This window comes from Falco cherrug, chromosome 12, assembly GCF_023634085.1.
Source record: "Falco cherrug isolate bFalChe1 chromosome 12, bFalChe1.pri, whole genome shotgun sequence".
Lineage (NCBI taxonomy): Eukaryota > Metazoa > Chordata > Aves > Falconiformes > Falconidae > Falco > Falco cherrug.
The window spans coordinates 645,389-659,098 of record NC_073708.1 but is presented as its reverse complement, the minus strand read 5'-3'; the positions used below and the strand labels follow the sequence as shown (position 1 = coordinate 659,098).

Below are 13,710 nucleotides of genomic sequence, written 5' to 3'. Positions count from 1 at the left end.
AGTTCATTTTCTTTCTTTTCACAAATTTTTCACCTTATATTTCTAGGGGCCCTTTACTCCACCTGTGTTCCTTAGCATCAGAGAAAAAGGTTTGTTTTAGAATCAGTATTGTAAGTATGCTGGAAAAAATTGAAAGGTTGATTTTTAATGTAATGCATAAAAGGTATTCTTCCAATAAATGTAAGACATTGCATCAACGGAAACAGTCAAATAGCCTCCTTACTGTTGATCTACCTCTAACTAAATTTGCTACAGATTTCATAAATTGTGTTCCTATATTGTTTCCCTTTTTGTTTTGTTCTAGTAGTCTTACCATATGAAGGACATATTTTGCAGAAATGGATTCTTTTCATTTTCAGTTTAAAAATTATTCTTGGAATCTCATAGAAGGCTCCATCACCTTGGAGGCTGTTTATGCAAGCCTAAATTCTTGCTTTTCTTTGTGGTGAGACTTGTAACCTACAATGTGACGACAAAAAAGTAATGCAAATTATTATTATTATTATTTTTAATGTTTGCAAATGTTTTTTTCCTTCATTTCTTCTGGGAAGGTTGCATAAATAACTCAATTTTTAAACAAGTTGTAATTAAGTGGCTACATTTTGTAATCGGGTATCCCTGTCTAATTTCTTTTTCCTTAATTAAACAAGTATGCATATCTTTCAGCTGGGCATTAGAAGATAGTATTGATATATTCAAAATTTGTTCCTAATAGCTGGGACAGTAAGTGTTGCTGCAGAAAAGATCCTCACAACATAGTTCATAACATCAACATTTATACTATCATTATGAGTCTTAGGAAATGTTACATTAAATAATTGGGGCAATTAACAAATTTCTCAGAGTAATTCTTTTATTTTGACATCTTTTGGCCCTAGTCATATCCAAAATAAATTATCCAGGTAAGATTACAGGGAGGCCTCCATCACCTTTCATTTTCAAAGATACATTTTTTGATACTTTCAAACATTTAAAGATTGAAACCTAAATACTTTTAGATCTCTGACCATATCTCTGTAATAAGATATAACATTTAAAATGAAAGAAATATGTACTGAGATAAAAATATGTTAAATGTGAACAGAAACTTCTTTCTTTCTGACTGGGGCTATTTTCTGTTGACATCAAAATGACCTCTGCCTTATATGCTTATTCTCTCATCTTCCCTTCTCTGAATACTCAAAGATTTCAACCCAAGAGACATGTAATTTTCTGTAATTTAAGTTAAATTTAAATAATAAATAAATAGATTTATGTTTATCTTGTAGATAACTTATAATATTGGCAGCAATACTTAAGGAGCTGGCGGGTAGAATGAAAAAAACCAACTCCTTCCTTCCCTTGTTTTGTCCTAACTCCTTCCTTCCTCTGCCAACAATCACAATTCTTTCTTCAAAGGGAACACACAGTTAGTCAAAGCCTGACTTTTCACTTTCTCTTTTGCACTGAGCAAGCTGAATCAAATTCAGCAGTGCAACTCCAGGTCTGTGTTTGCTAAACTCTTAAGGAAACTTCCAAGATGTTGTCAGTGACATGTGCCAAGATGGTTCCTTAAATTACATCTCCACTAGTCTAAGTAAAAGAGAAAACATCAAACAAAGAGTATTTTTCTTGACATTTTAAAACTGAAATACCAAAACACCTAGATTCCTTTTTGCAAAACCTAAAGACAGTGTGTCCCAAATGCACAGGATTTGTGGTACAGATGACCCTACGCGTACATGCCACCGATCAGGGTACCTCCAAAGTGTCTGACCTCTGGCCCTTAACTCTGCTTGGAATACATATAGGTATAGGGAAAGCCTGCCTTGCTGTTGGGTTGCCAAACAGCCAAATGGCCAGAAATCCACAGATAATTGCAGTAGGGTGAGGCATTACCATGGAGCATGGCAGGATTGACAGACCTGTCTAATTTGCAATCAAAGGTGATGCTTTGAATTTTCTTCTTCCTCTTAGATACCCCACAGATATGAGTTTGGCCCATATGGACATCTCCCACAAGCGTAAAGCACCAAAGGGTTTATAGGACTGGGGCCATGGATTGTTTTCTCTAGGACAGTGTGCCACACCGTAGAGCTTTGTGTTGCATAACTTTTGCTGTTGGTTAAAATCAGCCTCACTCCCTCTTGCCACAGCTGCTGTTCTCTTAACTTCAGACATCACCTTTGAGTCTGTCACTAACTGTATTAAGTAGGAAAGAAAGGTGAGGAGCATCTATAGTATTCGCAAATGTGAATAATTGATTGTAAAGGTATCTTTTTCTCCATGTGTGGCTTTTATTTGTTATGTTTTATTAATTTCTGCTTTTTAAGTATCTGAACTGCAGGCAATATTCAGTATTACAGACCCATAAGGCAGCCAAATGAGCACTGGTTAAAATATGCACACAAAATTCCTCTTCATTCCCAACAAGTGTTTCTGTGCAAAGATTTTTCTCTTTCATTTGAGACACAAAGTCTTTTATTCTGCTGCTTTTGGACACAAGTAGTGTAAGAAGAAAACAATGAAGTTGTAGGTTGTGTTAGCTATACAATTTCTTCCTTTTCTGTTTTTCATACCAACATAAACTTCTGACTGGAAGTTGGAATTATACTGGAAGTGCAGAACAGCAAATCCTAAAAACCTAAGAAAATGCAAGCACGTATGCCTGTCAGCTGACCATGGCCTTATCCATTCCCTAACCTAAATTAAATAATCTGGCAATGTTACTTTTCAAGAGATGTTTAGAGAAAGACAAAGCAAAGAAGGAAAAAATACAGTAGAAATGAGTGGGATGGGTGGGAGGAAGTACATGGAAATGCTGATATTTCACATTTTCTAGTTTTCTGACTCTGTTTGCACCCAGCACGGGACAACTTGCCAGGAAAATACGATTGCTAGCTCTAATGAGACCAATATTTGTGAGGAACAATGTTTATATAACCACTCAAAGAATCTGAAAGAGCACATTTCTTTCAACTGTGCAGCAGAGGTGGGCTGGTTAAACAATAATAGTAATTAATATAATTTGCTTTCAAAAATAACCTTTATCCACTAGTCTATTTTACGTTAGTAAAGGACAGTTTGCAATATCCTACAATCAGGGTACACTAAATAAATAGTAAACAACTGTATTCCAGGTTTTACAAGTTGGAAAGTCAAAGCAGGAAGATGTGAAAAAATGTGAAAATGCTGGTCACACTTTGATGGCAGTTCCGGGGCAAAGGTGGGCAGGAGGGAGGTGGGCAGGGAATCAGGATCAGTACCTTATCCCTTGTGTTGTGGTAACACTCAGAAGTTCTATTCCAAAGACATCAGCCCCATTAAGAATGCATGAGAAATACATATAACTTCATGTAAAGCACAGAATAAGCAAACAACTCTGAGCACACCTAAACAAACATCTTTGAAAATTTGAGTCTGAGAGGTCAGCTAATGGTAGGAAGCTGTTTTTCCTCTCAGTCTTGCTTTATTTTATTGTCTACTAACAGGATACTATACCTTATGACATATGGTCCACTTAAATTAGGCAAGCACTCGAAACCTTGTTTGTTCATCTCAGCGTGTGAAGCCAAGTTGTCTATTAATAGGAAAAGCCTTGCCCTGGCAGAATGTGTATGCAGCAGTCAGTCTCGGCATGAGGGAAATGAAGCATATGATACAATAGGGAATAAAATGAATTTCTTATGTATTACAGCCAGAACCACTGTAATCGGATACTGTTCCAAACAAAGTGGAGAACCCTTGTTGAATCTGCATGTCTAGGAGGTGGTATGTTTAGTGACTTGATGTCTGTGTTATCCAGCATACTGACTTTTCAGAGCCATCTCCAAGTTGTAATGGACAACCTCTCTCCCACTACCAGAGCCCAGAGAGGAATAAACCAAGACCACCAGCTAAGACATTATGTAACTGCCATGGATATGACCATTGGATGCCCTCAGGTACTGTATTTAAATGAAAAGCTGTAGCCAAAAACAAACAAACAAAAAAGCTTGTAAAAAGGATTTTCAGTTAAGTATCTATTTTTTTTCTTTTATAAAACTACAAAATTTACAAGAACGCTGTGGTGAAAATGCTGGTATAAACAATCTTATTAGAAATATCCAACAAAACCTCATTTTCCTATGCAACATGCTTCAGTGAAAGTTTCAAAAAAAATCATTAAAAATCATTGTCTTTATGGAAGTGAGTTATGGAATTTACTCACTGACACATTATGCAAGAATTAATACATATGTAAATTATCACCAAGCTCTGTTGATTACTGCAATATCCATTCCTCTGCTTTTGAAAAATACAGTTTTGCCAGCATGATTCTGTACAGCACAGCATGCAGAGATCATTTTCCTAGCCCATCACTTTGACTCTAATATAACACTCCTTCCCTATCTGATATAAGCAGCTTGTCTTCACTTTCAAAGCCATTCATAGCTTCACCTCATCCTACCTATTATCTCTCATTCAGGATCAAGAAATCACTTCTTTCACTGATTAGCACATGACGCCAGCCTCCTCCATCTACTTCTCAGATTTTCAGCTGCTCCGTTTCAAGCTTTATCCCATGCCGTTCCTTACATTTGGAAAGAGCTTCTTTAGACATCTGCAAAGCTACCTCGTTATCTTCCTTCTAATCCTGTTTGCGAGGTTCCCCTGCCATTATGCCTTCAAAAGAAGTTTCAGGGTTTGGACTGAGTTTGCCTAGTTATAATGAGCTGCTCCCAAAAAAAGATTTGTGGATGAGGTTCAGGTGGATGTGAAGGTTGGTATTTCCTACTCGGATGCAGCACTGTCGATTCTGTGTGGTTACCAGGGTGGCGTTTTCAGAGGATGTAGCCTTGCCTGTTGGGGACCCACATATTCCTGCTTGAAAACGGAACAGGATGAACTGACGGGTGATCTGGATTGCAGGAGCAGCTGTGGTAGTCACAGGCAAGCCCCAAACAAGGGGATAGTCCAGAGGGTGTCCTGGTCTTTGCCTTCATGTGGCAGGTGATTGATAAGGTATTTTTGTATTGGCTAAGAGAAATAGTGGTCCTGCTCCTGGACATAGGCATCAATTTGTTCTATACTTGTGAGGAAAGACTGGTGGGACATAGTTTTGGTGACCAGTTCTGGGGGAGTTGGGCACAAGGTGTTGTCTCTGGATTGTTCAGATTTCTATTGTGGAATGAATGAGTAGTTATGGGAACCGCTGCATTGCGCTGGGTCATCATCTCGCCTGAGTACATTTTTCTGTGAAGCAATTGTATTTGTAGCCTGTAGCCTTGAACATTTTTGCATGTTGTGTCATGTTTGTATTCCCATCTCCAAAGGCAATTACTCAGGACCAAATCATCCCTTTACAGGAATCACCTACAAGGGAAACTGGAAGGTCCATGGCATCTCTCTGTCATCTTTCCCTCCTGGTGGTGCCTCCAAACCTCTTCTGCAGGGGCTTGTGCAAAACAGAGCATGTGAGTACTGTTGCTGGCTTTGACCTAAGCATCTCTGATTTTGTTCAGGATGATGGAGAAAAAGGTGCCGCCGGCTGCCTCCTCTCCCTCCCCTACCCCTCCTGACACTCTGTCCCAGCCACCAGGGGACTGTCATGGGTCCTGAAGAGGCAGGAGGCCACAGTTTCCTCAAACTCCTTACCTTAGATTTTCTTGGGCCTCCTCTAAAAAGGGGGTTCATCCCCTAACCCATCAGCATTTCCAGCTGCTGAAGGGCCAGCAGGCTCCTCAGTTACTCTGCATGAAGCTAACAGAAACATTCAGATCCCTCTGGTACTGCAGAGCACTTTGTTGGTCTCACATGTTAGTCTGGCTGGCCAAAATCTTCTGAAAAATATTATAATTTTCAAGTGATTAACATGTCTTCTAGAGAAGCAGTGACTAGATTCAATTTGAGAATCTTTAACATAGGGAATAACCATTTTTAAAACACCCTTTTACACTGCCTTTCCATAATTTATCAGAAATGGATATGCACGCTTAGAAAGTCAGGCTGGGATTTCTCCAAGGCACCACTGGGATGCAGATAGCAAGACAAGGTCTTATTCAGAATTTTAGTCTAAAAACACCCACAGAGTCATGCAGATTTCTCAAAAAAAAAAAAAAAAATCACTCCTAGATTCAGCTTTTTTTTACCAAGTTTCAGCATAAAACTATATTTTTGTAGCCAAGCTATAAATCTCTGAAAATAAGAGTTTATGTGGAAATGCTGATACAGCCTTAGTTATAGCACTGGTAATGGCTATAGCACTCAATGATTTGATGCTGAAGGCTATTAATCCCAAAGAATATTTTCTTGGAAGAAGTTGAACTTTGGAGGTCAATGAGATCTCAGAGGAAGCTGGATTGAAAACTCAGAAAAGCTGCTTTTGTCCATGTAAATCAATTGTTATTGTTTTCCTGTCTGAGAAAATTTTAATGTGAAGACTAAGGATTTACAAACAGGAAAAGGGAGATCCTCTAATGGTCTTGTAAGAAGTGGCGATTCATAACATTGTAATTTTTTTAGATAGTGCTATTTTAAAACCTTGTTCTGCAGCCATGTTGATGGTTTAACTGAAGGGAAAACTATGTAGTCCGCTTATGTGCTCTGGTTTTAAGTTTATGGTCAATTTTAGGTTCTGGTACAGTAATTGCAAATACTGTTTTGTAAGAATTGACCTTCACATTTCAGCAGAACTTACAATTAAGAGAGGATATGCAAGCATTTTTTAATAATATGGCCTAGAAGATGTGAAGAAGTTTTTTGAACAGTATTTTGAGCAAAAAACAAGTCAGGCAGATCCATTTCAAAGGGGAGCAGTAAGGGCATGTGGCCTCAAAATGGGGCTGCATTAGGCAGAAGTGTAAGTCTTCCAGTGCAGCATGAGAAGCTCCCTTCTTTAGCTTCTACCAGGGATATCCAGGACCCGAATACCATTAATCCTCTGGGGACTTAATTCCTTAAAAAGCCATCACGTTATAGTTTTGCAAATGGTCAGAGTCTGACTGACTTCCTGTCATTAGAACTGAAAAATGCCTGAAAATACAGCAATAAATCCTCTCCTTTGCTAGCCAGGCAAATGAGAGCAGCTCACTGGGGAGCCTGAAAGCAAAAGCTAGGAGATGAAGACAAAATATTTTGTATACTCTCTATAGGTTTTTGGTTAAGCTTCTGGATCCTTATCAATCTAGATAACAGGATCCTACTGTGTCTCTTCTCAGTTTAAGAAATGTAAGGCTTCGGAAGCAATGACAACAGACAAGCTCATCTGTCAATTAAAACAATAATGTTTAAGGTATTTTGAAATTTGTCTTCTTTTATTGAATTCATGCAAATAAATTACTCACTAGCAATTGAGGCTATGGGGGTGGGGAAGTGTGCTTATAATTACTGATTAATCACAGCCAGAAATTAGTATGTCTCGTATTGTGCATTTTCTTCATTCTGTATTGTTTAGCTGGTAATTCCAGAAAAGTCAGAATTAAAAAAAAAAAAAAAAAAAAAAAAGGCTGATAAGTGGAAAAAACATATACTTGAGTGGAAGCATGAGCAATAGTATTTATACAAGACGGTATATGGGCACTATCCCGCTAGTCTAATAGGATGCTCTACACAGCATTGCCAATGTCACCAGTCCAGGAGCTTGTACCATCCACAGTGGTGCACGGGGCAGGCAGTAGGGCTGCTCCTTCTTCAGGAAGTGTGAGTGGGACAGTAGGTAAGTAAACCCAGAACACTGAGCACAAAGAGGAAGGTGTTGTACCACAACCAAAATATTAACCCTGAAAATACTTGTTGGATAAATATTTTGGAGGTGACTCCGTACCCATGAAAAGAATATAGGCGATTATGCTCCCATAGACATTTCCTCTGAGCTGCTACAAGTGCCACTTGTACGAAGTGCTCAGCAGTGCCACTTAGCTTAGTGCCACTAGTCAAGGCCTGACTTTCTGATGTTACTGGTTTTTAAAGTACAGCATCATGTGGATAAACACGTAAGTGAATTCAAAGGAAAAGTTAGTTTAGCAAGACTGTTATAGGTACAAAAAATATCAGGACACCACAAATTATGCAGTTCCACTGTTTGCATAGAATTGTATCATTTGAACAGTCAAACGAAGCCTTTCAGTTACTGTGACTCAAAGTTTTAGGATACACTTCTGTTACTGGAAACGATGAAGTTTCAAGCTTTTTCCTCGGTGAAAGAAAACAGATTTCAGTGTGTCAGAATTTCCCTTTGAATGGAAACACAGCTCTCCAAACAGTTACCCTCTTGGACAAAATTCCTGTTCTCCTAATCCTATGAGTTGCACAGTGGAAGCAGAGCAACATGAAGCTTAGCAAACCAGTATATCCCCAGCAGGCTTCCAAGCCGCTGTGGACAGATACATGTTTTTATATTCCATTAAAGCCAGTAAACAAAACTGTCAGGATGGCTTAATCATGTGTAGTAAATTTAAATAATCGTATTTTATGTATACAAGTTAGGAACAAAACGGTACGCAAATGCTAACATCTCTCTCAACGCTGATCCTGGTGTATATTTAAGCATATCGAGTGAGGTTAGGTTTCTTTCACCACTACTTTTCTGAACACACCCGAGACCTGACAAGACAGTAATTAAACGTTTGGAATAAGGTAGCAATTTGTTTCTTTATAATTAAATGAACAAGTAGCACAAACAGTTATGTATAACCAAGTGAGATTGGGACAGTAATTTGTGGCATCTCTAGTACTTTCAATTTTTGTGTAAGGAAATTCAAATTGTGTGTTCATTGCTATACCGCTTTCTGAAGCTTTCTTTTCCATCACTAATCTGTTGTACACCCAGGGCTAGTGTGACTTCAGTGTTTGGATGCCACAGTGTGTTCAGTGTCTGAGAGGCTTCTGTACTAACCCATGCCAAGGAATAATTTTTTTCCCCTACAAAAATGTTCATTTTGCACCATTCCTCTGTTTTTCAGTACATGACTTCCCCACAGATTACATATCTTTCAGCCCTCCATGATGGTAAAGCTGGGCATCTCAAGGACAAACAGAAAACAAAACATGAAATAAGGACTTCAAAACACGGCTGGAGATACCCAGAGATGTATGCATCTAAGAGGCAGAGAAAGAAATGTGCCATATGCAAATGAAAAAAAGTTTAAGCTGTTCTTCTGGAACTGTTTGAATTGTACTATGTGACTTGATTTCTACAAAGCATTCCTTTAAAAGAATTTTAGAAAAATCGTTGAGTCTTAGTAAGATGGCTGACAATAGTCATACAACTAGAAAAAGCAGGAAGCACCTAACCCTGTAAAGACTGATGTAATTTACTCATGCAAATCAGTGTCTTGAATAGTCACGTCATAAAAAGCTTAAGATTTCTGAGACCACATTTAATCTTTTACTCATCAGAAATGTTTTTGGTCGGCTGATTTTGCTTTTATTTAAATAGGAGAGTATCTCTGAAAAGATTTAAAAAATGGATTAGAATTAAAATTTAAAAAATAAAGCCTTGTTTTACAGCACCAATAGAAGAGATTCTGTCAGAAGCCTTCTTTACAGAAACATGAACTTCTATCTCATAGCTAAATATGAGAACAATATTTTAATTAGTCCTATCATATATCTTAGTCATCAACACTGAAATAATGCCTAACACTATTTTCCAGCGATAACTTTTTAAATCAAAAGATGTGCAGTTTTGACATTTTCTGTTTGCAATCAGGTTTTTGTGGCTAGTGTTTATTGTGACCTTTGTGCTAGAGAAGAGATGCCAAAAGTCATTAAAACTGATATTGCAGCATAAGAGAATACAACAGTTTAATACGAACCCATTTGAATATCATTATTGTGATTTTTTTCCCCTCAGAGTAAAGCAATAGCATAATAGCCAGCTGCATGATAATATTGGCAAGCAAGGCCATGAATTTCAACTGCAAACCCTAAACACTGAATGTGCTGTGCTTTTTAAAGAAATCCCCTTTTGTACCAGATATGTAATACCCTTTTGTGCTGGAGTGGTTTGCATAATAATAGTTTTCTTTAGTTATTCGTTGTCATGTGAGGGAGCTGCAAAGTGAGCTAGGCAGTAACGGCATAAAAGACAGTTTTCCATTTTTCTCTAATTTTTCAGAGATTTTCTTGTATTTTAAATGTAAATACTTCTAACTATCTTCAGAAAAGATATCCAGTTATTAACATTTCGGACCTAATTGTTGCTTTTCCTAATATCTACCTTCCTATCTAAGCTTTTCTTTTTCAGAAGAAACAGCAACATTATTTCCTTTGCACTCATGAAGAATCTCAAGCATCTTAAAATACTTGGACATATGATCATCTGGTGTAAATCAGCGTAATTCTACTCAGAGACACTGATACCTTGCTCAAGATTTTAACAGTAGAACTACTTGATTGGAGAAGCCAAGCAAAAATTATCTTATTAACTGTATAACTTCTATTAGAGTTGTGCATGTTACACTGCACCACTGAGATAGAAGGTACTGTCCGTCTGAGAGAAAATCAGACATCTAGAATACATCTGAGACAAAGCATAAAATACAATTTTAAGAATTTTCTTATGAGTTTTCCCATGTAAAATTTTTTTAAGATTCCTCTCGGGCTCTTCGATGTGTTCTTGTCTGGGTAGTAAGTAAGGAATATTTCCCAAAGAAGATATAATTACATTGAAATGGAGCTTAATCTTATTCACAGTGAAAGCTATAGAGGAGGACTAAAGGCAGGGGAAGTTCCTCAGCCAGTGTTCAATAAACTAGCCATTATTCTAACTGATACTATCAAAGGATTTTTCCTTTGAAATCAGTGGAATTATGCCAAGTTACTCTAGTTGTAACTTTGGCCATAAAATTGCACTTGGTTTTCAATGCCTGGCCTGCAACCACTGCGAAGGGACCATTTCCAAGCAATCCCTGACCGGTAACAAAGGGAAGCAAGGCTATTCTCTTTTAGCTTAAATTCAGAGTGCAGAGAGGGTTCATAATCTTACTGGAAAACATTTAGAGGCTTGCAAATTGGAAAAGGTCAAAACCAACTGGGCTAGATTATTTCGGAAAAGCTCTCAAGGTGGATCAACATGTAACAACACGTTATCAGGTTTTAGCACTGCAAATACCCAGACAGAAAAGAAATGCTCCAGAGCCCAACAGTCACTATTTTTACAGCTCCACATGTCAAAATAAGAGACAGTTATACATAACTATCCTACAAAACTTGGATGAATAAATCAACATATCCCTTAGCAAGCAACCACATACCACTCTTTTCTGAAATGTCTAAGATCTGACTTTGCTAAATAAGGCAACCAGAAATTTTCACAGCTTCAATCAGCAAACATACTATCAATAGGTACCAGAGGCAGAAACACTGCCACCAAAGCTGTGGAGAAAGCCCTGGAATCTAGGTAAGAGAGTATTATGATGGTGATAGGCTCTGGAAATCTTTTAATTTGGAATCTCACAGTGGAGCCATGGGGTTCTATCATCTGAGAAATAAAGAGTTGCTTCATATCAGTTAGATACCAGATACTGCTAATGCACTGCAAGCTAAGCAATATGTTACTGTTAGTGGTCATGAGATATATTAGTTTAGATCACTCTCTTTGCCTAGAGAACCTGGAAAAAGTCTTTCGGAAGAAAAACATTCAGTGCGGCTTTCTGACATTTTTTACTTGGAAGGTAGAGCTCATGCTTTGTTTATGTCATTACAAGGCACTCCGAGCTATATTGGAATAAGCACTTGTGCCTCACAGCCACATACCTGTCCCTGGGATACCATCCTTCCCTCCAGTTTTCCTATTCCCCTCCCTGGATTTCTAGGGATCTGTGATTTTTTTCCTGCTTCCCAACAGATGTAGCAAGAACCTTATGTGCTTACCACTTTCTTTTACAATTTCTTAGAAGTGTTGAAGTTTTGTTCACAGCAAACTGTGAATGAGAATTAAATGTTTCTGTTAAAAAAAAAAAGAAAAAGCAAAAACAAAAAAAAACCCATCACAAAAAAGACACAACTCTTCAAATATGTCATTTTTATGTGAGTGTTCCAGAGTGATGCAGATGGTCAAAATTTGGAGGACTCAGCCACGGGATTTGTTTGATTTTCTGAAACAACTGTTGCTTTAACTTGTAAGTTAATAAACACTCTACCAAAGGTACTATATCCACCTTTCTCTATTCATAGTCATCCTTCAGGTGATTTTGTAATTCCCTTTAGGTATTACATGGTATATACCCTTTTTATGGTACTTTGACTGACACAAGCAATTTTTATCACATGGGAAGTGTAAGTCCATTCCAGAATTAAATCCTGATACTGCATGTTTAGCCTTGGTATAAAGAGACACCTTGGAAGAGTGTGTCATACAACAGCCTAACTATAAGAGAGACAGCTTAAACTTGCATTTTGTTCAGTTAAATTTAAGGCACAGAAGCACCTTTCTGTCCTATGACTTCATTTGCAAATGAGGATGCTGGTCTCTTGTCTCACATGTACATTGCCCCAGGCAGCTTTGCCAGGTTGAAAAAGTCTCCACAAAAAGAGCAGGGCTTCTGTAAGGTAGGCAGTCACCTCCCGGAACACGCCCAGCTGTAAGTGGCATTGCAGTTTGAACATTTCAGTGACTTCAAACAAGTATCACACACAAGCTCGTTATGCCCTAAAGGACAGATCCACAAGCCCTTAGTTACCTTGTAAAATATCCTTACTGTAAAGTACAGAAAATGTTAACACGCCAGCATGTAAGCAAGGAGGAGATGTACTCTGAGCCTGACCGCGCTGTTCTCAGCGTTAGGTCACAAAGAAGTTTGAACTGAAAATCTGGACTCCAGTGCTCTCTGGGAAAGTTTCTATATGGAGCCAAAGGGTTTTGCTCATTTTTAGCCCATATCCTCATTACTGCCTGCCTCCTTTTTGAAAAGTTTGTGGGTGACTGCATTGAGAGAATATCACTTCAGATGGGCTACTGAGATGTTCCTATATGTTAATTCCTGTGACACTTCCACTGTAACAGCTGTCATATGAATTTCGTATGACAGCTTTCTAGTGCAATGAACTGTTTTAACGCTTTTGGGGTGAAAAAGTACTCATATGTTTGGCAGATGTGTGCAACCACATTAGCCATTACGTTCTCTAAGTCTGTAAGAAGTCAGGGTGCGGTATTTCAGGAGGTACGTGCAAGTCCCCAAGCCTGGTAGCAAAAAGCAGCACAGGATGTGGGTGGGAAAACAAGTCTTCCCTGGTGCTGGCTACAGCAGATAGGGCTGCAAGGAAAGGACAGACCCTGACAAATTTACTTCTACTCTCTTTCTACCACAACTTGCTAAGACTAGGACCCAGTTTCAAGTAAACTGACCTTTTTCATTATTTTGTGGCCTCTGTACACAAAAACGCAGACTTCACCCCAGTTTCCTTGTGATCCAGTCACTGAAAAAGACTTCCAAACAGCCAAGGCCTGAGTCTTAATGAATTTTAAAAGCTTATAAAATGTTTTTTGGTAATATATGCTTTAAAACAAAAGGTTTATTCTTACATGTTGGCATGTCTTTATTGGCACCACTTATTTAATTTTTATAGGAGTGAGAGCATGACTGCTTTTATGCCAGCATATTTGATTGTGTATGACTTACTTTACATTTACAGGGATCTATTGTTTCTTATGAGGAAAAATAAAATTTCTGTAGAGTGTTTAGTTAACTCCCCGTTGAAGTTAAGCAAGACATATCTTTGGAAATCTCTTAAAGGATTAATTCTAAT

At 38.1% G+C, this 13,710-nt stretch overlaps 1 long non-coding RNA gene across 1 annotated transcript in view; it reads left to right on the top strand.

Annotated features, from left to right (window-relative positions):
• LOC114016083 (uncharacterized) overlaps window positions 1-13,710 on the top strand; it is a 229,102-nt gene that overhangs the window by 184,344 nt on the left and 31,048 nt on the right. Inside the window, exons 2-3 of the long non-coding RNA XR_008734639.1 lie at window positions 3,845-3,923; window positions 5,328-5,435. This is a non-coding gene — a long non-coding RNA (uncharacterized LOC114016083). The remainder of the gene's footprint in view (window positions 1-3,844; window positions 3,924-5,327; window positions 5,436-13,710) is intronic.